At 54.2% G+C, this 26,644-nt stretch overlaps 1 long non-coding RNA gene across 1 annotated transcript; it reads left to right on the top strand.

Annotated features, from left to right (window-relative positions):
* The first annotated feature begins 1,482 nt into the window (after window positions 1–1,482).
* Window positions 1,483–5,171, top strand: LOC311174983. The gene is made up of 3 exons (XR_014617074.1): window positions 1,483–1,610; window positions 4,759–4,849; window positions 5,116–5,171. It is a non-coding gene; the product is annotated as an uncharacterized lncRNA (long non-coding RNA).
* Window positions 5,172–26,644: the final 21,473 nt, after the last annotated feature.

The following is a 26,644-nucleotide window of genomic DNA, read 5'->3' as shown; positions in this document are numbered from 1 at the left end:
TGGTGTTGTTTAAAGTTTCAAAGGTATTGGATTAGGGAATGCACCATGCTTTATACTTTTTGTTATCATTGGAAAATCTCATTGGTTTTTTTTAAAACGTGTGATTTTTGTGTAGACCTGTTGTCCGAGACACAAGGCTGCCCGTCCGTTGACATTGTGCCCAAACTCGGGGTACGCCGATTGTAGGGTGTAAGAGAATGAACGGAATCAGTGGCAGCCTGTGTGGGAGCCCATTCAGGCAAATGAGCGAATATTCACACGAACCCTCACTTACCGGGACTTACCCGGAAATAGGGCAGAGGCGGCCAGGGGACCACAGACAGTGGTGCCTGGGGGGGCCCTGGGAGGACTCTGGGGGGACTCGGTGCTTCTGGGGGTACTTAGTACCTGGTGGGGACTCGGTGCCTGGGCGAGGGGTGGCTGGTTATGTTTTTGACTTCACAAGTTGCCCACCACGTGGACGTGACCGGTGAGATGATATTGGGGGTCCTGCTGTGATTATGGCGCCGAGGGAGGCCGCGGCGGACCTGCGCCCAGTGGGCCATGCGGTGCTGCGGCAGCGGGGCGTCCCGAAGGCGGCGGCTTCTGGAGGACTGGGCCCCGGGTCCGCTCCCCCGACCCCCCCACCCCGCGCCTCCAGGGCTACCCGAACCCGCGGCTGCGCTGTCTCCGCCCTCCAGCTCCCGGGGCTGGGGGTGCCGGCGCGGCCAGTCTCTCCGCTGTAGAGTCCGGTGGGGCCGCAGCCCGTGCGTCCTGCTCCCGGCGGCTCCGCCGCAGTCTCGGTTCCGGACCTGCAGGACAGAAAAGGGAAACCCAAGCCGGTGCCCTTTATCCCGGGAGCAGCGGCTCCGTGCGGAGCTGGCGGAGCGGGGGCGCACGCGGGGCAGCAGGGGCCAGGCCGGGGCGGGGCTGCGAGGGGAGCGCGGAGCGGGGCCCAGGCCAGGGCGGCGCAGGGCAGCAGCGGCCACGCGGGGCGAGGGTCAGATCGCGCAGGGGCTCGGGCACAGGCCTGGTGTGGCCCCGCGCCCTCGGACGGCACCCCTCTCCTCCCGGGGGCGCAGCGGGCGTCTGGGAGAGGACGGGTGGGTGGGCAGGGGAGGGCAGGGGCCGGCGCGGGGGTCGCCTCGCTTCTGCACCGCGAGGGAACAGACGCGCACTTGGCGCAGCCGCGCCCTTCCAGTCCGGGTCCCGCTCCGGGAGCTTTGGGCGGCCTCCGCCGGACGCAGCGAGTTCGGGCCGCTTCTCCTCGGCCCCGAGACCCCCGTCCCGCCCTGGCGCGGGTGGGCGACACGTCCGGGAGGCGTCCTCAGCCTGGAACTACAACTCCCAGAAGGCGCCGCGCCCGCCGGCGTCGCCGAGACTACAACTCCCAGAAGCCCGAGGAGGGCTGGGGGCGGGGCGTGCCCGCGGGGGCGGGGCCGGCACGAGCGCCAGAGAGGCTGAGTCGCTGACCCCAGGTCACACGGCGCCCTCAGCCCGACGGGCGCGGCTCGGGCGCGTCCCGGCTGCTCCGTCCAGCCCTCGCCGGTCACCTCGCGGGCTCGGCCGATCCCCCACCGCCGTGACGAACGATTCCCCGCAAACGTCTGGGGCGCCCCAGTTCGAAAACGGTAACGGCGACAGACCCCGTGCCGCGCCCCTGACGTCCGCAGCCCCGCAAGCTCGTCTCGCCGCCAGCGAGGCCCGAGGAGGGCAGAACTGGGGCGCCGCCGGGTCTCCGGAGGGAGAAGGGCCCCGGGGCGGCAGGGAGGGAGCCATCTCGGCGCGCAGCGCCCTCTCGCCCCCGCCCCTCCCCCCGCTCCGCGCGTGGGGTGTGTCCGCGGGGCCGGGGCGGCGCCTTCGGAACCGGCCCCGCGCGGGGGAGGCGGCGTCTGCGCCCCGCGGGCGCCGCGCCCAGAAGCGTCTTCCCTGGAGCGCCCCGGTGTCGCTCGCGGGGCGTCCGCTGTGGCCGAGGCCCACCGCCATGGCGGGGTCGCCCTCAGAGACGGGCTGACGAGACACGGGCGCGGCCGCCGGCGCCCGCCCAGACCGAGTCCACTCGGGGGCCGGAGCCCGAGCAAGTACGCGGGACCCCCCGCCCCGTCCCAGGAGGGCGGGCAGGAGGGGAGCGAGGAGGGCCGGGAAGGGCAGCGGGGGGCGCGGGCTCCCGGCACAGTCACCAAGGCATGTTGGGGGGCGGAGAGGCGCGGGGGCCCTGATGAACCGCGGCAGCTCGCGCCCCAGACGCGCCAAGGGCGGGCGGGTCAGGCTCCCGGGCCGGGCGGGCGCTGCGTCGGGGACAAGGAGCAGCCGCGCCCTCAGCCGAGCTTTCCGGGGCCAAAGCAGGGGGGCGGGGGCGGGTGAGGGGTCTGGGAGGCTCGTGGCCCCCTGAGCCCGGAAGGCAGGGGAGCCCCTCCCCGAGACCCGCCCTGGCGCAGGGGCCCTGGACGCCGAGGACCGCGCTGGGCAGGACTCGCTCCCCTGGCTCCGTGGGCGGCTCCGTGGGCGTGAACGGGACGCGATCCCCTGAGACCCGCGACCCGCCCGCGGGCTCCCCAGGGCCAGGGCCGCGGCTGTCATGGAGACGCGGCGTCGGGGCGCGAGCGGGGCCTCGGGTGACGCGCGCGAGCTCTCGGGAAGGGAAGCGGGGTGTGCGAGGGCGCCCCGAGACAGACACCGGGAGAGAGCGCAGGAGGCCGTCGGCGCCGCGGGGTCCGGAGCCCGAGGGCTGGGTCCAGGCGGCGCCGGCGGCGGCGTTTTCCCCGCGCCTCTGGGCTCCGCTGCCTCGGCCTCCCGGCTCCGTCTGCGCGGGGACAGGACAGCAGCGGCCGGGACAGGACGGGGGCACGGCGGGGGGCGCCCGCCAAGCTTCCCTTCCGTCCTTCCACTGCCGAGCCGCTGGCCCGCGGCCGCCCAGCCCGGCCTCCTGCCGACGAGGTCGGTCCCCAGGGCGCCCGGAGCTCGAGAGGCCGCGGGGGGCCCAGGTACTGCGGCTCCGCGCCCCCCCCCCCCCCGCGCGTCTCTCCCGCGGGCTCCCGGGCGCTGAGGCTGAAGCGGAGGCGGAGACGCGGGAAGGCAGGGCCGCCCCAGGGACCCCTTGGACTCACTTCCTGCTGGGGGGGGGGGCGGTGAGCTCCTGAACCCCGCCTCTGTGGGGCCCCCACACGGAAGGAACCTGCGCCGGGTGTGTGGTTGGGAGCAGTGGACGGGGAGACTGCGGGGTGTGCTCCCCAGGACACCACGCCCCCCCACCCACCAGGTCCCCCCTTCTCCCCATCCTCTTCCCTCGCCGGTGGCTTCCCCCAGGCCGACAGGGCCGCTCCCCCCGGCGCGTCCCTCTCCCCTCTTGAGAAGCGCGTCACCCTCCCCCCCCCCCCCCCACCCCGAAGGACCCGGGAGACTCGGCGGGAGCCCGCGGGCGGCGGGGCCGGGCGGCAGGAGCGGAGGCGGCTTCCGGCCGCGCTCACCTTGTGGGGCGAGGAGAGCGGAGCGGGCCGCGGCTGTTTCTTCCTTCTCAGCGGCCATGAATTCTCCGGCCGGGCCCGCGGCGGGGGCGGGCGAGCCGGACGGGGCGGGTGAGGCCAGGCCGCGGGCTGTGCGCAGGGGCCGCCGGGCCGGCGGGGAAGGGCTGGACGCGGGGGCTCCGGGGCTCAGGTCGGGCCCGGAGGAGCGCACGGTTGGGGTCGGCCCTGAGAGGCGGGCTCGCTGCCGGCTCCTGGGGGCCCTGAGGGCGCACCCGGGTCGGGCTCCCCTCTGTCCCGCGGGCTGTTTTCCCTCCCGCGGGTTTAGGGTGGAGTTCGGGGCGCACGTTGCAGACGTTCCCGGCTGAGCCCCCTCCGCCCCAGGCCCAGCAGCGGGAGGGCAGAGCGGGTGCCCGGGTGTGCGCAGCTGGGGGGGTGGGGGTGTCCCTACTTCACCCCAGTGTGACCCGAGGTGGGAGAGCAGGTGTCGCCGAGAGTATCAGGGTATCAGGCGGGGCCGCCTCGGCCCGCTGACCCCAAGTGCTGCTCAGGAATGCATGTCTTTGGGGAGCGTCTCCCCTTCTCCCTCTGTCGGGTGTTTGGCCTGCAGAGTCCTGTCTCCTGTCATCTCCTCCTGTCGGGGAGCCCCTGAGGGCAGCGGGCTCGCCTTTACCTTAAGCCTCCAAAGAAAGGGCTGGAGAAATAGCCGCTCCGGAGGCCACAGGTTCTGTGCGCCGGGGAGGGGGTGTGTGTGGGGGGGTGCAGTGGAACCGCGAAGGCGGTCGCAGGCCTGGAGGACCCGCTGACATCTGCGCCTTCACACAAGGCCCCCCGGCCCCATCTTTGAAGGCCCTCCCTGCACACTTCACCCCTGCTCTACTCCTCCCCCCTCCTCCCCGCTCCCCTTAGGCACTCCCAATGCCATCCCTCTCCCCTGCTCTTTTCTTTACCTGTCCCCAATGTCATGAACTGAAAGAGCAGCTGATTTGCACACCTCACTTCCAAGTGGGGACCCTCCTATCTTTGGAAGATTCCGCTAGAGCGGCTTCTCTCCTGGACAGTGCAGACAACTCGCTGACTTTATGACTCTGGGGGTCTGGGGGCCTTGGCGGAGATAATGGTGGGTACCTGAGGCTGCTGGTACCCAAAACTCAGCTCTGACCCCAAGCACAGTGTCACCTCCTCTCTGGGGGCTCTGCCCTGTACCCCCCTCCCAGGTGTGTCAACCACTGTTTCCTGCCCCCACTTTCTTCTGGTGAAGTCCCAGTAGCTCTGTGAGTGCTCCCCGAGTCCAGAGCTGTCCCATCTCTGATTCCAGATACTTCCCAGGCAGGAGCCCCTCGCCAGGAGCCAAGGCCTTCGCGCAGGAGAGGGGCTCCCTTTGGTAGAAGCTGCACAGACGCGGGGTGGTGAGTCTGACAACCCGCGGGACCAGGTCATGCTGGGTAACAGTGGGAAGGGGAACTGGGCCTGTGGGATTCCTGGGGTGCAGCGTCAGCTTATTGGGAAGGGACACGGAGCGCCTCCCAAAGCAGGATGGTGGGAGGTCTGTACAATTGTGGTCTTTATAAAAACCTTTTCCTAGGAGAAATACCCTGAACCTTCAGCTGGAGCCTTTTCTCTTTTGCCTGAAAACGCTCATATAATCGATCCTGTGACATGTTTTCTGTTTCAGGCTAATGAACAGCGCCCCTGATGTTGACGAATCTCAGGGTGACCAGGAAGCTCGGGTAAGAGACACTCAGATGCTAGAGCTTTGATTCCAACTCATAAATGAAAAACGATCTGTGTTAATAAAAACCATGATCAATGTTGTCATCGCCTCTGAAGAGAATCTCATTCGTGGCTCCACCACACAAGTATCTTCTCATTTTGAGAGAAATACTTTATCCCAAACTGCAATGAAATAAAATAAATTGCATACAGGTAGTGAGTCCCACCTGGACATGTTACTTTTCCCTATTGTGGAACATTCATGAAACAGAGCATTAAAAAAAACCACACCTTGGTGTTATTTTTCTAAAAAGACACATTAGATGTGTTTGGGAAGATGAAGAAAGAATATTCTGGAGATAAAGCCTGTTTGTTTATCATGTTATAGAGAACACGTTATAATAAGGCCAATGTGGAGCTACCACAAAAGGTCATGTGTTTTAATACCCCTGTCTTTCCTACTGCCTGTGGCATCTCCACTGAATGAACCAGGGTTTGAACTCTAGGTGAGATAGAAAGTGAAAGCCACATTTGAACTATCAACTATGATCTTTGCCAGGACACTGGATTTATACTGACCTGTGACACCTTGAGCTGGACAGGGAATTCCACTCTATTCTATTCTTTTTCTTTTTGTAAAGGCAAGGAACTAGTCACAGGGAGGAGCTTTCAGTTATACAAAATTTTGTTTTATGAAATATCCTGGCCCCATTCATTAATTTGTCCTGCTCTGCCCATAGGTGTAGACAACTTTCAGGACTCTTGTATTTGGAAGCTGGAAGGGACCAGACATTGAAGCATTGTCTTGTTTTCACTGTTTTATTTTTAATTAAAGCTATATACAGCTGTGGATTAAACAGAATTAATCTATAAATTTAAAAATGAAGAAAAGGGGCAAAAATTGTTTATTTGGGTTTCAAAGCTAAGTGGAGCACAGGTTCAGGCTAGAAATACAAACCCCCTCACTAAAAAAAATGAGGTGACCTTGACATTAACTCTCAACGCTACTGCTCTGCCCTTGCCTGCATGAATAGCAGAAGGCCATGTTTCATCCTCAAATGCTTTCCTGTAACCACAATGGAATTCTTAAGACTTTTTAAAAATTACTCTTCCCCTGCCAAGGAGCAAGGAGGTATAATTTTACCAATGGAGTTTTCATCAGCTTCTGTTACTGGTCCTGATAATGATAGGGAGTTGAGTATATTATAGAAAATGTGAAGAGTAGAATAAAATAGGATGAACAGTATCAAAAAGTACTCTTATGACTTAGCATGTTTCCTTCCTAGTTTTTCCCCAATATTTGCAATTGTGAAACAGAATGCCTGTGTAGAAGGTAGGTAGGAGCTTGAGAATTATAAAATGAGCTTCCATTAAATAGGTCAAGGAATATAGTCACATCATATGATCTTCATCCATAAGAAAGCCCCTATATGGCTGTCACTAATTTTTTTCTTTGCTCTTCACCACATATTCTAGGTATGTATCACTGCATGGATCATTAAAATATGATTTTAATTTTGTTAGGTGTTTAATATTTAAATTACTCACGTTTCTGTCTTGGATGTCACTCAACAGTATGAAGGCAAGACTAGTCCAAATTTTGGATGCAGCGAGACTGTTTATTCTCACTGCTGTGTAACAGGCCACTCAATGCAGTTGTTTACATTGTGTTCTACTCACACATAAGGGGTTAGGAGAGGACGTTTCATTAATATTTTCCTTCTGTGGTGGAATGACATCAGTGCTAGAATTTTCCACTTTCAACATTTAACACTAATATAAGTACTTCCCACATCATTAAAAACTATTTAGTGTTACTGTATCTAGTTTTGCATTTAATTTTGTATATATTGGCGGTTTTTATTTAGTTTCAAATCATTTTACTGTAAATAAAATGTTAGTGAACATTTTTACACATAATGATTTTTTATGTGAATTTGAAAACATTTCCTTAGGTCTATCCCAAAAATAAAGTTACTATTTCCATTGAAAATATAAGTATTTCAGGGCCTCCCTGGTGGCGCAGCGGGTTGAGCGCAGCGCGGTGAAGCTGTCCGCAGCCTCTGTCAGCGCCGGTTGGATCCCCGCGGCCTCCGAGCAACCCACATGGCGAGCAGACCCCTCCTGGCTCCCCGCTGCGCCCCTCAGCAGTGTGTTTCGTCTGCCTGTTCTGCTCCCCGCTCTGTCGCTGGTGAATCCCCTCGCCCTCCCGCACCTCTGGCCTGTACCCCAGCTATTATGTAAATAAATAAATCTTCAAAAAAAATTAAAATGTAAGTATCTTAAATTCAAAGTTCCCTGCGGAGGGGTTGTGAACTTATTTCTTAGGAATAGTGAGGACAGATTTCCTTTCCTGCCATCATTTGTTCTGTCCCGCTTTGCTAGTCAAGCCTCCCGCCCTCCCCCTGCATCGCAGCGCGGGCCTCACTAGTCTCAGCTCCCGCTGTTGTCCTGCACGGCGGGCGGCGCTTTCAGTCCTCCAGCAAGTCCTTTATCAACCTTTTACTGTATCGGCCCTTTAAGTGCGCCCTTGGCAGTGACGTCATCATTCTGCGACTCCCAGGATGCTCCAGGCCGAACGTCAAAGGCCGCGCCAAGAGCGGCTCCTGGGGCAAAATAAAGAGGCGAGATGACCGAGTGTCTCCGCCTTGTGGACCGGGGTGGTATCGTGGGAAAATCTCTTCTCGAAATTCAAGTGGGACCGGAAGTGGCTGCGCAAAGAGCGGCTCATGGGGGGGGGGAGGGCAAAATAAAGTGGCAAGAAAGCAAGTGTCTCCGCCTTGTCGACTGGGGTGGTATCGTGGGAAAATCGCGGCCCTACAGGGCAGCTGGACCAGAAGTAGCCACGCCAACAGCGGCTACTGGGGGGGTGGGCAAATAAAGCGGCGAGATGAGCAGGTGTCGCCGCCTTGTGGACCGGGGTGGTATCGTGGGAAAATCGCTGCCCTACAAGGCAGCCGGGCCAGAAGCGGCCGCACCAAGAGCAGCTCCTGGGGCGGCGAAATAAAGCTGCGAGATGAGCGAGTTTCTCCGCCTTGTGGACCGGGGTGGTATCGTGGGAAAATCGCGGCCCGACACGGCAGCCGGACCGGAAGTGGCCGCACCAAGAGCGGCTCCTGGGCGGCGAAATAAAGCTGCGAGATGAGCGAGTGTCTCCGCCTTGTGGACCGGGGTGGTATCGTGGGAAAATCACGGCCCAAATGCCAGCTGGACCGGCAGTGGCTGAGCAGACTGGCTCCTGGCGGTGTAATGAAGGCGCGGGTGGAGTTGGTGTCGCCGCCTTGTGGCCCGGAGGGATAATGTGGGTGGAAAACGCAGAATGATGATGGCAGTGGGACGGGTGAGGTAAAGCGCCAGGAGGGGTGAGAAAGGTGGAGAGTAAGGTGGAAACGGCAAGAGAAACGAGATGCAAGGGCCAAGCTCGGAATAATGTATGGGCTGGACTGTGAATTAAGATGCAGTGTTTCAGGGCAATAGAAGGGCAGTGAGGACCGTGTGAAAAATAACGGGGGACGGCGCCGCCTGGTGGCCATCAGTAGCGAGACAGCAAATCCCTGCCAAGTGGCCAAAGGGGAGGATAGAAAAGCCCAGGTGGCCAAGCTCGGGTACCAGGAGGGGGCCTGTGGGGGCAGAGTCAAGTGGGAACAGCCATGACAGCCCACGGAGAAGGGGCGGCCCGGGGGAGAGGCAGGATCAGCAGAGCGTGGGGGGAATTGGTGTCCAGAACCTTCAAGAGGAAGACTGAATAGACTGTTAGTGAGACTGGGAAATCTGTCCTCACTATTCCTGAGAAATAAGTTCACAACCCCTGTGCAGGGAACTTTGAATTTAAAATACTTACATTTTCAATGGAAATAATTTTATTTTTGGAAATGACCTAAGGAAATGTTTTCAAATTCAGATAAAAATTTTTTGTGTGTAAAAATGTTCACCTACACTTTATTTACAGTAAAATGATTTGAAACTATCTAAATGAAAACCCCCAATATATACAAAATTAAATGTAAAAACTAGACATACAGTAACACTGAAGTTTTTAATGATGTGGAAAGTACTTATATTGCAATGTTAAATGATGAAGTAGAATATAAAATTTTAGTGATGATGTAAGCATACTCTCCTTAACCCTTATGCATGAGAACACAATGTAAACAACAACTGTACATCGAGTGGAATATTATACAGCAGTGAAAAGTCTCAAGCTGCATCCAAATTGTGGACTAGTCTTGCCTTCATACTGTTGAGTGACATTCAAGACAGAAACAGAATATGATTTATTTAAATATTAAATATGACAAAATTAAAACCACATTTTAATGATACATGCAGTGATACCTAGAATATGTAGTGAAGAGCAAAGAAAAAAATTTAGTGACAGCCATATAGAGGCTTCCTTATGGAGGAAGATCATGCTATGATGTGATTTTACATTTCTTGACCTATTTAATGGAAGCTCATTTTATAATTCTCAAGCTCCTACCTACCTTCTACACAGGCATTCTATTTCACAATTGCAAATATTGGGGAAAAAACTAGTAAGGAAACGTGCTAAGTCATAAGTGTACTTGTTGATACTGTTCATCCTATTTTATTCTACTCTTCACATTTTCTACAATATACACAACTCCCTATCATTATCAGGACCTGTAACAGAAGTTGATGAAAACTCCATTGGTAAAATTACCTCCTTGCTCCTTGGCAGGGGAAGAGTAATTTTTAAAAAGTCTTAAGAAGTCCATGTGGTTACAGAAAAACATTTTAGGACCCCTGTGGTGGCACGGGTGGTTGAGCACCACACTGTGAAGCTGTTTGTAGTCTCTGCAGCGCAGGTTCAATCCCAGCTGGCGGGCGAGATTCTCACATGGCACAGCAGACCTTCCCTGTCTCGCCTGCTGCTCCTCTCAGCAGTGTATTTCTTAAGTCTGCCTGTTCTGTTCCCCACTCTGTCTCCAGTGAATCCTCTCACCCTCCTGCGCATCTGGCCTGTACCCTGCTTCTTGTATAAAAATAAATAGATCTTTAAAAAAGAACAAAACAGAAAAACATTATAGGATGAAACATGGCCTTCCTGCTAGTCAAGCAGGCGAGGGCAGAGCAGCAGCGTTGGGAGTTAATGTCAAGGTCACCTCATTTTTTTTTTTTTTAGTGAGGGGGTTTGGGTTTCTAGCCTGAACCTGTGCTCCGGCTAGCTTTTAAACCCAAATAAACATGTTTTGCCCTTTTCTTCTTTTTTAAATTTATTCTGTTTAATCCACAGCTATATATAGCTTTAATTAAAACAAGACAGAAGACACAACTTCAAAGTCTGGTCCCTTCCAGCTTCCAAATAAAAGAGTCCTGAAAGTTGTCTACACCTACGGGAGGAGCAGGACAAAATAATGAATGGAGCCATGATACTTCATAAAACAAAATTTTACATAGCTGAAAGCTCCTCCCTGTGACTAGTTCATTGCCTTTACAAAAAGAAAAAAAAAGAACAGAGGGGCCTCCCTGGGGGCGCAAGGGATTAAGATGCTGTACTATAAAGCTACCACCAGTCACTGCAGCACAAGTTTGATTCCTGGCCAGGGATCTACCCCACATGGCAGAGCAGACCTCTCCTGTCTCCCCACTGTTCCCCTCAGCAGTGTGTTTCAGTCTGCCTGTTCTGCCCCCCACCCTGTCTGGTGAATCCTCTCACGCCCCATCTCCGACCTATACCCCAGTTCTTGTATGCATAAATATTTTTTTAAAGATTTATTTATGCATACAAGAACTGGGGTATAGGCCAGAGATGTGGGGGGGTGAGAGGACTCACCACAGACAGTGGCTAACAGAACAGGCAGATCTAATGAAATACACTGCTGAGGGGAGCAGTAGGCAAGTCAGGAAAGGTCTGCTGCGCCATGTGGGGCAGCTCACCCCAGTTCTTGTATGCATAAATAAATATATTTTTTAAAGATCTATTTATGCATACAAGAACTGTGGTACAGGCCAGAGATGTGGGGGGTGGGGGGAGGGGTGAGAGGACTCACCAGAGACAGAGTGGGGGAACAGAACAGGCAGATCTACTGAAATACACTGCTGAGGGGAGCAGTGGCGAGTCAGGAGAAGTCAGCTGCACTATGTGGGAAGGTCCCTTGCCAGGGATTGAACTCGTGTTGCGCGGCTGCAGACAGCTTTATAGGTTGTGTCTTAACCCACTGCGCCACCAGGGAGGATCCTAAATAAATAAATCTTTAAAAAAAGAATAGAACAGAATAGAATGAAATTCCCGTGTCCAGCTCAAGCTGTCACAGGTCAGTATAAATCCAGTGTCCTAGCAAACAAGATCACAGTTGATTGTTCAACTGTGGCTTTCACTTTCTGTCTCACCTAGAGCTCAAACCCTGGTTCATTCAGCAGAGACGCCACTGGCAGTAGGGAAGACTGTGGCATTAACACACTCACATGCACTTGTGTGGCAGCTCCACAGTGGCCTTACTGCAGGGCAAGCTTGCAAGCCATGCAAGGTCAGGAGCACCAAGAAGAAAGAAAGTCCCCTCTGGGAACCATACAAAGGCCAACAATATTTAAACCCCCATTTAAAAAAGGGGTTTTTTTTCCCCCTCAAAATTTTTCACTCCAAATGAATTTGTCAGCTGTCAAGGAAAGAATGTGCCTCACACACCGTGGACACCTTCGCAGTGTCTGCCCTCCCCTCAACGCCCCCTTTTTTCACATGGTGAATTTCAACCGAGCAATTACAATAAATGTTAACAGTCTCAGGCTCACCACATTTCAGCAATTTTGAAACCAAACTGGGTACAAACCAAATAAAATTTGTATCATCACAAATATTTCCACTGAGACTGTGGGGACACGTGAGGCTTCCACCTGGACCTCAGAATTTTTAGGTTAACTGTTTAGGTTAACTGTTTTTTGAGAGGACATGGAATATGTTTGCCTCCATTTCTGTTTGAATTTCCAAAATGTCATCAGCGCCTGCAAGGGCTGTGGCGGAGAAGCTTGAGATGCCTCAGTCTTCCCTGGAAGGGGTCCCTGACACACACCCGGGGAGGTCGGGCAGGGCTACCTGGAAGTAGCTGAGACTTACCCTTGAGAGAGTCAGTCAGGCAGATGGGGGCTGCGAGGAGAGAGCGTGCCAGTGAGGCACACATGGGCAGGATGAAGACCTGGGGGCAGCCCAGCCCAGGCAGAGGCGATGCGCCGTTGCTCCTGCCAGCAAGTGAGCCGGCGGGCCCAGCCTCAGCGAGGACAGCCCCAGACGAGTGAGCTTGGCCTGACGCGCAGTGGCGGGTGCCACCTAGGCTGTGGGCGTCACTGTCACGTGACCAGGGCCTGGGCTGTGACCCGGCTCCACCTTTATTGCCTGTTTCACGTTCCGATTTAAATCTTACATTTGCCTCCTATGCACGCCATGCCAGTCCTGTACAGGGACGTCAGTGCCACTCAAGGGACAGCTGTCTGGTCCCCATGGCGTGTGGCAGGAACACCCTCCTCAAGGCCAGTGAAGGAATCCGGGGCAACGCCTGGCGTCATAACAACCTGATCAACACACTTTATCACCCGGACAGCCTTTCATCTCCCCCAAACACCTCTAGTGTGTCCTTTTAGAAAAATAATACCAAAGTGGTTTTTTGATGCTCTGTTTTATGAATGTTCCACAATAGGGAAAAGTAACACGTCAGGGGGGACTCACTACCTGTATGCAATTTATTTTATTTCATTGCAGTTTGGGATAAAGTATTTCTCTCAAAATGAGAAGATACTTGTGTGGTGGAGCCACGAATGAGATTCTCTTCAGAGGCGATGACAACATTGATCATGGTTTTTATTAACACAGATTCGTTTTTCATTTATGCGTCAGAATCAAAGCTCTCGCATCTGAGTGTCACTTACCCGAGCTTCCTGGTCACCCTGAGCTTCGTCAACATCAGGGGCGCTGTTCATTAGCCTGAAACAGAAAACATGTCACAGGATCGATTATATGAGCACTTTCAGGCAAAAGAGAAATGGCTCCAGCTGAAGGCACTGGGTATTTCTCCTAGGAAAATGTTTTTTATAAAGACCACAATTGTACAGACCTCCTGCCATCCTGCTTTGGGGAGCACTCCGTGTCCCTTCCCAGTAAGCTGATGCTGCACCCCAGGAATCCCACAGGCCCAGTTCCCCTTCCCACTCTTACCCAGCGTGACCCGGTCCAACAGGTTCTCAGACTCACCACCCAGCCTCTGTGCAGCTTCTGCCAGAGAGAGCCGCTCCCCTGCACAAAGGTCTCAGCTCCCGGCGGGCCACTCCTGCTTGGGTGGACTTTTACCCACAAGGGGACGGGTAACTTTGGGTACTTGATTTAGAAACTATATCCTTTGTCTTTCCTGTATTGTTTCCTAATTGTATAAAAGTTCCTTCCCATTAAAGTCTCATATGTTTTATGCTAATGTGGCGGATGACAGAATCTACTTAGAGCGGGCAGGTTTGCGGGGTCTGGGGTGCCCCTCTCCCTGCCCTGTAACAGATTGGTGAGGGGCTCCCACCCGGGCAGGGTCTGGAATCAGATGGGGGCAGCTCTGGACTCGAGGGAGCACTCACAGAGCTACTCGGACTTCACCAGAATAAAGGGGAGGACAGGAAACAGTGGTTGACACAGCTGCGGGGGGTACAGGGCAGAGCCCCCAGAGAGGAAGGCGATGCTGTGCTTGGGGTCAGGGCTGAGTTTTGGGTATCAGCAGCCTCAGGTACCCACCATCATCTACGCCAAGGCCCCCAGACCCCCAAAGTCATAAAGTCAGCGAGCTGTCTGCACTGTTGGGGAGTGGTGCCATGCCAGCCAAGATGTCCAAAGATAGGCAGGTCCCCACTTGGAAGTGGGGCCCGTGAATCAGATGCTCTTTCAGTTTGTGACACTGGGGACAGAACAGGGAGGGCCTTGGGGGTGCAGTGAGGGGAGCGGGGAGGAGGGGGAGGAGCAGATCAGGGGTGAAGTGTGCAGGGAGGGCCTTGAAAGATGGGGTGGGCGGGTAGGCCTTGTGTGAAGGTGCAGATACCAGCAGGGTCCTCCAGGCCTGAGACCACCTTCGAGGCTCCTGCTCTGGCCACCCCTGGGGGCACACAGAATAGAGTACCATGTGGCCTCGGGAGCAGGTGTTAAAGGGAGGCTTATGATAAAGGTGAGCCTGCTTGCCCTCAGGGGCTCCCCCATTGGGGGGATGGGGGGGAGATTACAGGAGACAGGACTCTGCAGGCCAAACGTCCCAACAGAGGGAGGAGAGACATTCCCCAAAGACATGGACCCCTGAACAGCACTTGGGGTCAGCCTACGGATAAGGCCCTCCCCCCATACCCAGTTACTATTACTTTGTTAATTTCAGTTCATTTTGATCTGTGGTGCGTGACCTAATAAGTCTTTCAAGGAATGGGAGCCAGTTCCTACTGCCAGTGTTTTCATGTTAGTCAACTGAACAGATAAACCTGTGCATTCTAGCATGTAGGCATATAATCCAAAAACATACTATCCCTTGCCATAAATATTCTGACCTACTTATTTTGTAGCAAACATTTTCCAAAGCGTTCAAAGATGACATGCTGCTTACTCAGCAAATCTGCACATTTGAGCTTAAACATACGTGGCAGTTACTAACATTCTACACCTGAAAAACTTAATTTTCCATTAAATTTGTGGCAACATCCTGGGTTTCTCCCAGGGCTGCCACTGGTGCAGAAAACCTGTCAGTGCATCAGCGCAGTCTGCGCAGGGATTACTCAAAAGATGGTTTCAGCCAAGAATAAGCCCAGATGCCTCAGTGTGCAGAGATAAGAGTCTATGGGTCAGGACACACAAGGTCTTTGACGACTAACAAAAAGACAAACCAATTTGAAAAGTGACCCGAGGACTGGAATAGGGTCTCCTCCAGAGGACGCGGACCAACGCCCCCACCGCACCCGAAGAGCCTGTCAGCATCGCCAGTTGCCACAGAAACACAAAACTAAACCCAGGGCCTCCCTGGCGGCGCAGGGGTTAAGTCACAGCACTAGGAAGCTCTCCACAGCCCCTGCAGCACGAGTTCAATCCCCGGCCAGGGAGCTACCCACAGGGCACAGCAGACCTCTCCTGTCTCCCCGCTGCTCCCCTCAGCAGTGGATTTCGGTACATCTGCCTTTTCCGCTCCCCACTCTGTCTCTGGTGAGTCCTCTCACCGCCCCCCCATACTTCTGGCCTGTACCCCAGCGCTTGTATGCATAAATAAATCTTAATAAAAAAAAAAGTAAACCCACCCCCCGCTTCACGCTACGACGGGAATGAGGGAGAACATTTTAAATGACCAACACGCGAAGCTCGCCTGGAAGGGACAAGGCTGCGTCTTTCCCAGCGCGTTACAGACGGCGCTGGCCACTGCTTGGGCGTCCCCACTCCGGACCGACGCCCCGAAGAACTGGAACCAGGTGCTGAAGCTCCAATTTGCACACAACCATGTACAGCCGGGCCACAGTGGGGTGAAGTGGGCCTTCCCCTCCGGGGCGGAGAGGGGGACACCCCAGCCCCGCCCCGCCCCGCGCGCCCACGGGCACCCGCGCTGCCCTCCCGCTGCTGGGCCTGGGGCGGGAGGGGGCTCAGCCCGGAAAGTCTACAATGTGCGCCCCGAACTCCACCCTAAACCCGCGGAACAGGGGGGAGCCCGACCCGGGTGCGCCCTCAGGGCCCCCAGGAGCCGGCAGCGAGCCCGGGCTCAGGGCCGACCCGACCGTGCGCTCCTCCGGGCCCGACCTGAGCCCCGGAGCCCCCGCGTCCAGCCCTTCCCCGCCGGCCCGGCGGCCCCTGCGCACAGCCCGCGGCCTGGCCTCACCCGCCCCGTCCGCCTCGCCCGCCCCCGCCGCGAGGCCCCGGGCCGGGGCGCACAGGGCGCCTCCCCGCCGGGCGCTGGGCCGGTCCTCGCCGCGACTTCACCTCAAGTCCCGCGAAGCTGGCGCGGCGCGCGCGCGCGCGGGCGACGGGCGCATGCGCGGCAGAGGGGCGCAGGCGCGAGCAGGTGCGGTGGGCGGGGCGAGCGCAGAGACGTTCCCGTGGCCACGCCCCCGCGGCCGGGCTGGGCCCTCGCGCTGGAGCGGGGCGGGGTCGCCGTGGCCGCCGCGAGGCCTGTCCCCACGACGCGCCGGGCGGGAAGGGCCGGACGCGCCTGTTTGGATGTGAAACTTCAGGGCGCGTGAGCTCAGCCCGGACACCCAAACCCCGCACTAAAAAGCGAGGTCGGCGGGACACTGAGCTTCCAGGTGCCGCTGCTCTGGGGACCCTGGGGGCGCCCCGAAGCCCACGCTGCCGCCCGGACCCCCGCGGGCTCTCCGGACGCGTAGAACCGTCGCCGGCGCTTGTCGTGGCCCCGGGCGGGCGGGGCGCTCGCCGCGATTTCCAGCAGCTTTAGCTGACCGGGTCTGGTCCTAAAAGGGCGTGTGTGCATTATAGAAAATTTGAAAAGTAATAAAAAGCATAATGAACAATATTCAACTGTGATTCTTCCATCAGAAGATACTTTTATGAGCTAGCTTATTTTATTCCCAGTATTTCCCAACATTTTAAATTGTGAAATATAGCATCTGTATAAGGGTAGATGGTACAAATGTAGAGTTTGAGAATTATAAAATGAACTCCCATTAAACAGGTCGAGAAATAGCAAATCACATCATATCATAATCTTCTCCATAAGGAAGCACCAGTATGGCTTTCATTACAATTATTTCCTTTGCTCTTCATTTTAATATATCATCTATGTATGCATAATTAAAACATGATTTTAATTTTGTCTGGTATTTAGAATTTAAATCAAGTCATATTATGTTTATTTTATATCTCGACTCTTTCACTAAACAATATGAAAGCAAGATTGGCCCACATCATTGGATATACTTAGAACCTAATTATTTTCACTGCTGTATAATATTCCGCTTGATGCATTTTTCCATTTTATTCTACACACACACAAGGGTTAACAACATCATATTTCATTGATTTTTCCTTCTTTTGTGATACTACATTATCTCTAGAATTTTATATTGTACCTTCATTTAATATCGTACCATGAGTATTGTTCACATCATTAAAAACTTAAGAATCTTGGTATCAATTGCTACATTTCATTTGTATATATACTGTAATTTATTTAACCAGTTCCTAGGCTTTTCATTTTAATTTTCAATTATTTGCTACTGTAAAGAAAATGCTGGTGAACGTTTTTATACATAAAGATTTTTATCTGTATTTCCAAGCATTTCCTTAGGCCATGTCCCCCAAATAGAAAGATGTATCAAGCAGTATAAATATGCTAAATTCACAGTTCTCTGCAGAAGAGATACTAATTCAATCTTTCTCAGGAATAAATGAGACTACATATTTCACCTTGCCCTTGCCAGCATTTCATTTTTTTCTATATAAAAAGAAACAGGCAGGGGCAGGAGCAGTGGTTACACTGCAGTTGGATGTAGAAATTAGAGGCAAAGGAGGTTCTGGGAGGTTTACAGTCTGGAAGTTCTTTCCAGGATGTCTGCACACATCTTCCCAATAACTGCCAAGGTCTTGCCAAGAGAAGGACTCCATGAGTCTCTAGATGTCTGGAGCCTCAATTACATTCCTGGCCTTTCAAGCCTGATGCTTCCATTTTACAATTTCAGCTGTCTGGCTGGAACTGGTCAAATGCCAACCAGACTCTTCCATTTTACGATCCTTATTCATCTCAAAAACAAACCCCGGCCTCTGCTGAGGTGATGAGGCCTTGCTGATGGTGGACTCAGGGGAGCCACGGCCAGTGCTGACTTTAGCAGGGCCTGGTGCTAGTCCTGGAGGGTGACACGGCTGGACATTGGGGCTGGTCTGCAGGCTTCAGGCCACTGGGCCCTGGGGCTTTTGTTTCAGGGCCACTTACCATGTGCTCTGCTGCTTCCCGCTCCGCCTCAGCCCAGGTCTGCAGTTCCTAACACATGGGACCGACCAACAGGTGCCCTTCAACAGGGGTTGGATAAAGGAACCACGGAATGCAAAATCAAGGGGTTGCTGCTCGGCCGTGACAACTATGAAGTATTTTTGGGGACAACATAGATGGGACTTTAGCTGATTCTGCTGAGTGAAATAAGTCAGAAAGTGAAAGACAATTACTGGGGAGTTTCACTTATTTGTGGAATATAAATAAGCAAACAAACTGGTAAAACACACCAAAAATAACTCAAAAACTGAAAAATATGGTGGTTACCAGAGGGGAGGGAGAGAGGGGAGGGATGGAGGGGCGTGTCCTGGTCCCCAAGCGGCTGTGGAGGGTCATGATGACTGACAGATGAATGACATTTGTAGGGAAACCCAAGGAAATGAAGGGGTGAGTATTCTTCTCTTTTCATGAAGGACACAAACTCCCTTTAACCTGCCCCAACTGAACTTTCCACCATGCCGTCCTTGCAGAGTTTGCTGACCTGGTCCCATCTGCACAGCCCCAGGGAAGGTGTCCGGCCTCTCTGGCGGGTCCACAGCTGCCCAATGTCCTGGGCTGACATGAGCATTTGGGGGGGCAATGGGTGCTGCAGCTCTTGGGGACACTGGGGATATGGACTGTGGTGGTGGTGGCCATGGGATCTTCCTTGACCTCTCCTCCTCCCTTCACAGAGACGGCCCCACAATTCTCCTGGGCCTGTCTCTCCCTGCCCCTGCCCTGAGAAACCCTCTTAAAAAATTGCTCTTTTTGGCCAGGCAGTCCTTCCAGCCCGAGCGTGAAGCGGAAACACAGCCCTCCCTCCCACTCCGCCACTCCTCACGCAGTGCCAGGGTGTCTGCCCTGGGTGGGCTGGAGGCTTTGGGAGGAACTGAAATGGGGAACTGGCAGGTTTCTCTTTCTCTGCTCAGCCAGTGTCACCTGGAGGTTTTTATAGGTTCTCGCCGGACCCAGTGACTCAGCAGCTGGAGGCTGCTCCCCACCAGCACCACAGCAGCTCTGCTTGTCTCTCTGCTCGTCTCCTGCGGCCCTTTCTGGCCTGCGGCAGTGCCCGCAATGTGGCCTCCTCATCACCTCAGTCTAAGCCCAGGTGCCGATGCTCTGGCCCAGCCACTGTCCTCCCTGCCCACTCACCATGGCCCAGATAGCTGGTGCCCAGCAGGGCATGAGGGAGGCCGGAGTCCCTGGCACAGGAGGCCGCATTCATCCTTCACGGAACCACGGCCTTAGGCAGGGCTGTGACCCGAGGTGGGGGAGGTCTCCTAGGAGGAGGGGAGCGTCAGGGGCTTCCAGGGGCACCGTCTCCGCTCCCCCTCAGCTGCCAGGAGAGCCATGTCTGCCTAGCCGCAGTGCTGTCCTCACAAGCGCTCAGAGGCACACTCACCCTTCTGCTCCCGCGCACTCTGGGCCAGACGCGGGCCTGGAGGGACACACCAGTGAGAGTGGGTTTTGTGTCCCTGCCACCAACAGCCTTCTGTGGCCACCCCCACCCCGACTCACCAAGACAGAGCAGGGCGGGAGATGTGGCTCACGGCCTGTGCGGCCTGCTGCTGGCTTGAGGAAGGATCCTGTGGAAGGGGGAGACCACAGGAAGCTGTGGGCTGGCCTCAGGCCTCACCGCACTTCCTCCTGGTGGGGCTGCAGCCCGCAGAGGCATGGGTGGATCAGAGTGGCCTCCCCTGCTGTGCCAGGTGCCCCCGTCCATGCTTGCCGCAGCTTCTCCATGGGAAAACAGGGTCCTGGTGTCCCATACCATAGTCAGGGCCTAGGCTTGGGAAGCCTGGTTAGAGATCTGTGCTCCCCAGAGCTCAGAAACTGATGGAAAATCCCATCGCTGAAATGAGGCTGATAGGACAAAAGCGGCTCCAGTGGGGTTTCCTTTCTCTATACCAGAGGAAAATCTATCATCTATCAGCTACCCACTCAACCACCCACATCACCTGTCCTGTCCCAGCAGAGCATCTTGTCCTGGGACACAGCACACTGTATTGTAGGACCATTTGCAGCCATGCTAGTTAGCAGTTCCTTGCTCTGAGAAAGAACTTTTTGGAGGAAGGTGCAGAGAATGGACTATTGAGCTTTAAAACCTTCTGTCTTGGGCCTCCCTGGTGGCACAAGGGGTTAAGCACAGCACTGTGAAGCTATCTACAGCCTCTGCAGCACGAGTTCGATCCCCGGCCTGCCAGGGAGCTGACCCACAGGGTGCAGCAGACCTCTTCTGTCTCCCCGCTGCTCCCCTCAGCAGTGGATTTCAGTAGATCTGCCTGTTCTTCTCCCCACTCTGTCTCTGGTGAATCCTCCCACCCCTGCACCTCTGGCCTAGACTCCAGCTCTTGTATGCATAAATAAATAAATCTTTTTTTCTTTTCAAAAAGTTACTCATAGGTGATGTGACTGCTACAATAGGGACTCCTGTCTGCCCCCTTGTTTGAGGGCTGAATGAGCTAATAGATGCAAGGGGGTAGAGAAAGTACATGGCATACAACCATTACTAAAATTTATATTTTAATAATAATAATGATGATAATAATTACTATTATATTGTTTTAATTTAATTGCTATTATTATTATTACCACTATTACTGTTATAACATGATTTAAACATGGACATTTTTACCTTGATGTTTCATTTTTATATGCCTTCTCCCTACTTTTCCTAAGTGTCAAAATGAAATAAGTCTAAAATTCTCTTTCTCTCTCTCCCCTGCCACAAACACTCTATAATTTTGAAGATAAATGAGTCAGAGAGAAAAATCCCAAACCAACAATCCCCCCCAAACCTAAACAAAATCCCATTCCAAAATGTCATCCAAGCTTTTTGAGTTCTTTCTTCCCTCTTTTCTAGCTGTAGACTGTTTTCCGGTTTGGAGTGTCACAGATTTTCAATTTTTTTCAAAAGCAAAATGAATAAAATTTAATACTCATAAAAATCAATACAATACAAGTCCTGTGAATACACATTTCAATGTCAACAAAAACAAACACCATCAACTCAAAACTGATGGACTTGACTGTTAGGATCTATCCACTTATCTATTTATTCAATTAACAGAGACCTATTTATTTATTTATTTATTTTTAAAATTTTTTTTTTAATTTTATTTTTTAATAGAGGCATCTTTTATTTATTTATTTGTTGTTTATACATGCACTGGGTACAGTCAGAAGTGCGGGAGGGTGAGAGAATTCACCAGAGCCAGAGCGGGGAACAGAGCAGGCAGAAGGACCGAAGTACACTGCTGAGGGGAGCAGCGGGCGGCAGGAGAGGTCTGCGCGCCATGTGGGACCCTCCTCCGGTGGCCTGGGAGCTGCTGGGGATCGAACCAGCGATGCAGAGACCGCGGGCAGCTTCGCAACCCAGCGCTCAACCGCTGCGCCACCGGGGAGGCCCGAGACCTATTTATTTAACAGAATACAAGTGCATTTCAATATACTTGGTGTGATGGAAAGAGGCAGTCAACTGTAACTATGGTTCCCTATGAGGGGCAATTTTGCCTCTCTGGAGATATTTGACAATATTTGGAGACTATTTTGCTTGTAAGAACCGGGATGGAGACCAGAGTTGCTGACAACGCCCTCCAGTACACAGGGCACCACCGCCTGAGCCCCCCAAACAATCTCCACTTCAAAATGTCAACACTGTTGAGCTCCAGTACCCTGACACAGGTGGTCTAGGAAACAGAGGCTCTTAGTAGTTCTCAGGGAGCTCAGGAAAACTCTTGGTTTCCTGAAGACCAACCCAGACCAGTTCCTCCAGGACCACGGAGGACAGAGCCCAGGTAACTTCAAAGTGAGCCTCCTATTAAGGTTAAGAAGCACCTTTGGTAAATTAGCAGGTCATTCCAACCTGGGCAGGAAGACCTACCCACCAGCTCCCCTTGGCCAATCACAGAGCTCAGACAAGCAGAGACATTCCTTTTATTGGAGGTTCCTCTACAGGGAATCCTCCCAGGCTGCAGATCAGCAGCAGCCAAGGGAGGGGAGTACTGAGTCCAGCATCTGTTTATCGCTCCTCTGTCAAGTAGTTACCAGGAGTCTCTACCATAAAACTTCTCATTAAAGTTTGGTGTAGGCTTTTTTTTGGAGGGGGGGCTGTTTTAAATATATATTAATGATCACCAAGAGACATGAATTTCAGAAAATTCTCTTAGTGTTAGTAAGTGTTCATGTCAGCAATCTATCTTTGGGACATGTGGAATAACTAAGCAGTGTAAAGAATACTCACTCTTATTTAGGTCGTTATCCAATTGCTCTAATTCAATATAATATCCTTTCTGGTTTGAGACTTTTAGAAAGATTCTTTTAGGTCCTCAAGCCAAGATCTTTCTTCAATGGGACGAGAAACAGATTTGGAGGGTGCAGCGGCCAGGGACTCCACATATAATTTTGTTTCCTAATGTTACTCTCATGTGTGTCGGAGAGGTATGGTTTCCACCCCATGACGCCCACCTGGCTCTAGGAGACTCACGGAGTCACAGCAGGTAACTGGTTTCGGAACGTCCGGGTCTCCCGAGACTAGATGTGTCCGTGCGATCTCACTAACTTCACCGCGGCTCCCTGTCCTGCCACTCGTCTTCCACCTGCGATCTGGAACCGCCTTTCGTCTCACTCCTGGGCCCCAAACACGCATGTGATGTACTCACCACGAGGAGAATGTGTGCCCCTGTGAACTATGGGTTTGTATCCTCCCACCCCTCAAATATCTGGCGAGGAAGCATCGGGAAGGCGAAGACCTGATGGGTGTGGGGCCAGGGCTGCAGCTAATGCTTCCTCTCAGCGGGCGCCTTTGCTTTCATTCTGCTGTTGGACAGTGCCTCTGGGGCGCGTTCTGGCTGCCCCCTGTTCACCCTCAGCCCCATTTCGGACAAACACTGGCCCTGCCTCCCCTCCAGGCAAAGCCACTGCAGGGCACTGGAGTCCCACTGGGGTTTGCTCCATGCAACTCACTTGCGAGCATTCAAGGGTCCCTTTCAAACCCTGCATATACCCAGAGGCATATACCCAAGCCCTGGACAGCCACGCCCCCCATGCCCGGTATCTGGCTCACCTGCTCAGCGAGATGGGGGCTCCCTCTTCTCCCCCTCCTTGCAACGGTGGGCGAGGGATGGTCTGAACAGGACAAAGTCCACTATGGCCACAGGGTGGTCCCTGGGGAGGAGCGTTTGTGCTCTTGGCCTTGCTAGGACACAGATGTGCAGAGCAGGGAACTCCAGTTGCAGCGGAACTCCAGGCGCAGCGCGACAGGGAGGCTTGGAGGGAAAGGCCAGGTAAGCAAATACTGTCTCAACAGCAGCCAGTCGGGGTTTGGGGGCAGGTAAGAGAAGGCGCCCCATCTCGGTTGGTGTTGCTTTACTGGGTGCAGTTTTCAGCTGAGTGTGATCACTGACACTCTAGTCCCGTCCCCCCACCCCGCATATCACTGCAGGCGCAGTGGAGCGCACAGGGCAGCGATGGAGACGTTTCCCTCTATCTGGAAGAACCTACCTGGGGCAGGAGGCGCTGGGGACGTCCCCGACACCATCACTCCGCGAAGCCCAAACCTCCCATTCCCCAATTCCCAGGGCCCCCCTCAGGCACCCCCTCTCACGGCCGTTCTGCTGGCCAAAAAGTGGATGCTGGACTGGTCGCACGGCCCCCTGCCGCCACCCCTCGGCTCTGCCGTCTACCTCAGCTGCAAGGAGCTCGACAGCCGTGCGCCCTGCAGCCTGGCGAGCTGGTCTCCGGGGCCAGGCCCACGGGGCAAGCCCTTCCTGAGCTGCTGGCCTGGGAGCAGCAGATCCTGTTCATCCTCGACGACTTCAAGGAGCTGATGGTGCCTTGCGGGGAGCCTGGTGCCGGTGCTCCTGGGGAGCCTGCTGTGGAGGAAGGTGCTCCCCGGTGCCGCCCTGCTGGTGACCACGCGCTTGGTGGCGCTGGGCGAGCTGCTGCCCCTGGTGAAGCGGCCGCTCCTCCTGGAGATGCGGGGCTTGGTGGCCTGCACCACTTTGGGGAGGAGGCTCAAGCGCGGAGGTCCTTCAGTCTGATGAAGAGCAGCACGGCGCTGTTTGGCCTGGGTGGGGCGCCCGCTGTTTGCTGGCTGGTCTGCAACTGCCTGCAGCTGCTGCTGGACCGCAGCGAAGACCGAGCCCCACCTGCCTCACCAGGCCTCCACTCTCCAGAGACCAAGCTAGAAGCCCGGGTGAGTACCCGCCAAGTGGTCTCTGGAGCTGCTTCAGCTTGAGGGTGGAGAGGCAGGAGCAGGAGGGGAAAGGCCAGCACAGAGACAGCTTGGGCCAGGCAGTGCCGGGGGCTGGGTAGAGCTTGCCAGCTGCAAAGAGACCCCGTGGGCTGGGGAAGGAGCAGCCCCAGGCTGGGGAAGGGGAGTGTCTCTCTGTGCAGCACATGGCATATCTCTCTGAGGCCAGTGCCAGGCACTGGGTTGCGTGTCCTTGAGCTGGAGGACAGCAGGGTCTGTTAGCCTGATCCTGAGTGTCAGGGCAGCTCATGGTTTCTTTGGGAGGATCCTCTAATGAGACGGTTGAGTCAGGGCACACATGTATTTGACATCAAAACACCTCAGTAGTCACAGACAGGACTGCCAGGGTTTGGTCACTTTGGCGCTCACCCACAGAGGGGAGGATGGAGTGTCTCTAGCAAGCAGGAGAAAATGCTCTTGAGAACAATAGTGTCTGATACCTTTGCAGATCACAGGAAGAGGGGGATTTTCTTGCTGATCTAAGAGGCACCTGTGACCCGGAGCCCAGCGGGGGGAGTGGGGTCCTTCTCCTAAGGGGCATCTTTTCCTCCTCTCTCCTCTCCCAGGTGGGGCCTCCAGGGGAGCACAGCCACTATGGCTCTGAAGTCCCTCATCCTGTTCTCACCGCTGGTCCTGGTGCTGCTGGTGCTGGTGGGGGTGAGGGAGACCTTCCTGGGTGAGGGAGACTCAGGCCCAGAGGTTCCAGCGGCAGCACGTGGATTCCGGAACAGGCCCCTTTGGCTGCACCTACTGTGACTAGATGATGAGCAACCGGAGTATTTCAGGGAAGCAGTTCAACACATTTGTGCACGAGCACCTTGTGACTGTCCAGGCCGTCTGCCACGAGACAAACTTCCCCTGCAAGGATGGGTCAATATGCCACAAGAGCACTTCTAGAATGAGCATCACAGAGTGTGATTGGAAACCAAAGACCTCCGATTACAACCATATTAACAGAATGAGACACATTGTCATTGCATGTGCAGGGAACCCGCTTAAGCCCGTCCACTATGATCATTCCGTTCCGTGAGGGTCTCCTCTGAGGCTGATAGGGATGCACCCCACCCCCACCCATTCCCATAGCCCCTGATCTCCCGAGCTTTTCCCTCTTTGCCCAATTGGGAATAACCCAAGTTGGGCTCTGGCCATCCCACACCAGCATCCCTGCTGGAGGCTTGCACCATGTGGCTTTGGGGGGTGGGACAGGCTTGTATGGGGTACCATGTTAACCTCCTCACTGCTTCTTTCAATAAAACACACTTGCAACTTCAAGCTGCCCCAGCCAGGGCCTGTCTGTGTGATGCTTCCCTGCAGGGCTGAGAGCCGGAATCTGGGAGCTCTGGGGAGCTGTATGGGGAGAAATCAAGTGCCTGCTCTTCTGACCCTAGTTTTCAGTGACCTAAGAACATTCCTTTGCTAGAGATTCTGTGAAGCCAGGATGAAATTTTAAGTGTGGGCTGTTTCAGATAGAAGGGAGCTATGGGATTGTGGGTGACCTGGTGGGGGGTATGTTGGTAACATACATATAAAAAAGGGGTGACATATAAAGGCATACCAAGAGTCATATGTGGTGTGAAAACCAATATTATCTTTTTAAAAAAATAAGAAAAAAAATTTAAATGAGATACAATCTAGGACACTGTCCTGCTGGGTGACCTGACACAAGGTGAGGCTCAGTTCTTCCCTTTCCTGGGAAGAACAGCAGGATGTCAGAGGACCCTGCTCAGTTTCAGGGTAGGTTGGGGGAGTCTGTGGAATTATGATCCTAAATTTCTACTTCTTTTTATTTGAGTGAGCAGTGGAGCCTGGAGTATCTTGAGTGAGAAAATAAGGAAATGTTTGCCAAATTATATAGACATGTCAAAAGAACACAGTGGTCAACTTGAAGGGACATTCATAGGCTTAACCTGAATTAAATCTCTCCGTGTCCTTTCCACTAATCCCTGAGCCTCCCTGGTGGTGCAAGGGGTTAAGACGTAACCTATAAAGCTATCCGCAACCACTGTAGCACGAGCTCAATCCCTGGCTGGCCAGGGAGCAACCCACATGCGCAGCAGACCTCTCCTGTCTCGCCCACTGCTCCCCTCAGCAGTTATTTCGGTCAGTCTGCCTGTTTTGCTCCCCACTCTGTCTCTGATGAATCCTCTCACTGCCTGCACCCGGGTTCTTCTATGTAAAAATAAATAAAATCTTTAAAAAAAACATGTATCAAGTTTCTACAGGGGAGTGCAGCCTTTCATGCAGCCTGCAATTTGTCTTTTCCTCCTATACAAACTCCTTCTCGAGGTCAAATGGAGGTTAAAGGTGCATTT

The sequence above is a fragment of the Talpa europaea genome, assembly GCF_964194135.1.
Source record: "Talpa europaea genome assembly, chromosome: 8".
In the NCBI taxonomy this organism is placed as follows: domain Eukaryota; kingdom Metazoa; phylum Chordata; class Mammalia; order Eulipotyphla; family Talpidae; genus Talpa; species Talpa europaea.
This window is presented reverse-complemented; position numbering and strand designations above follow the sequence as displayed.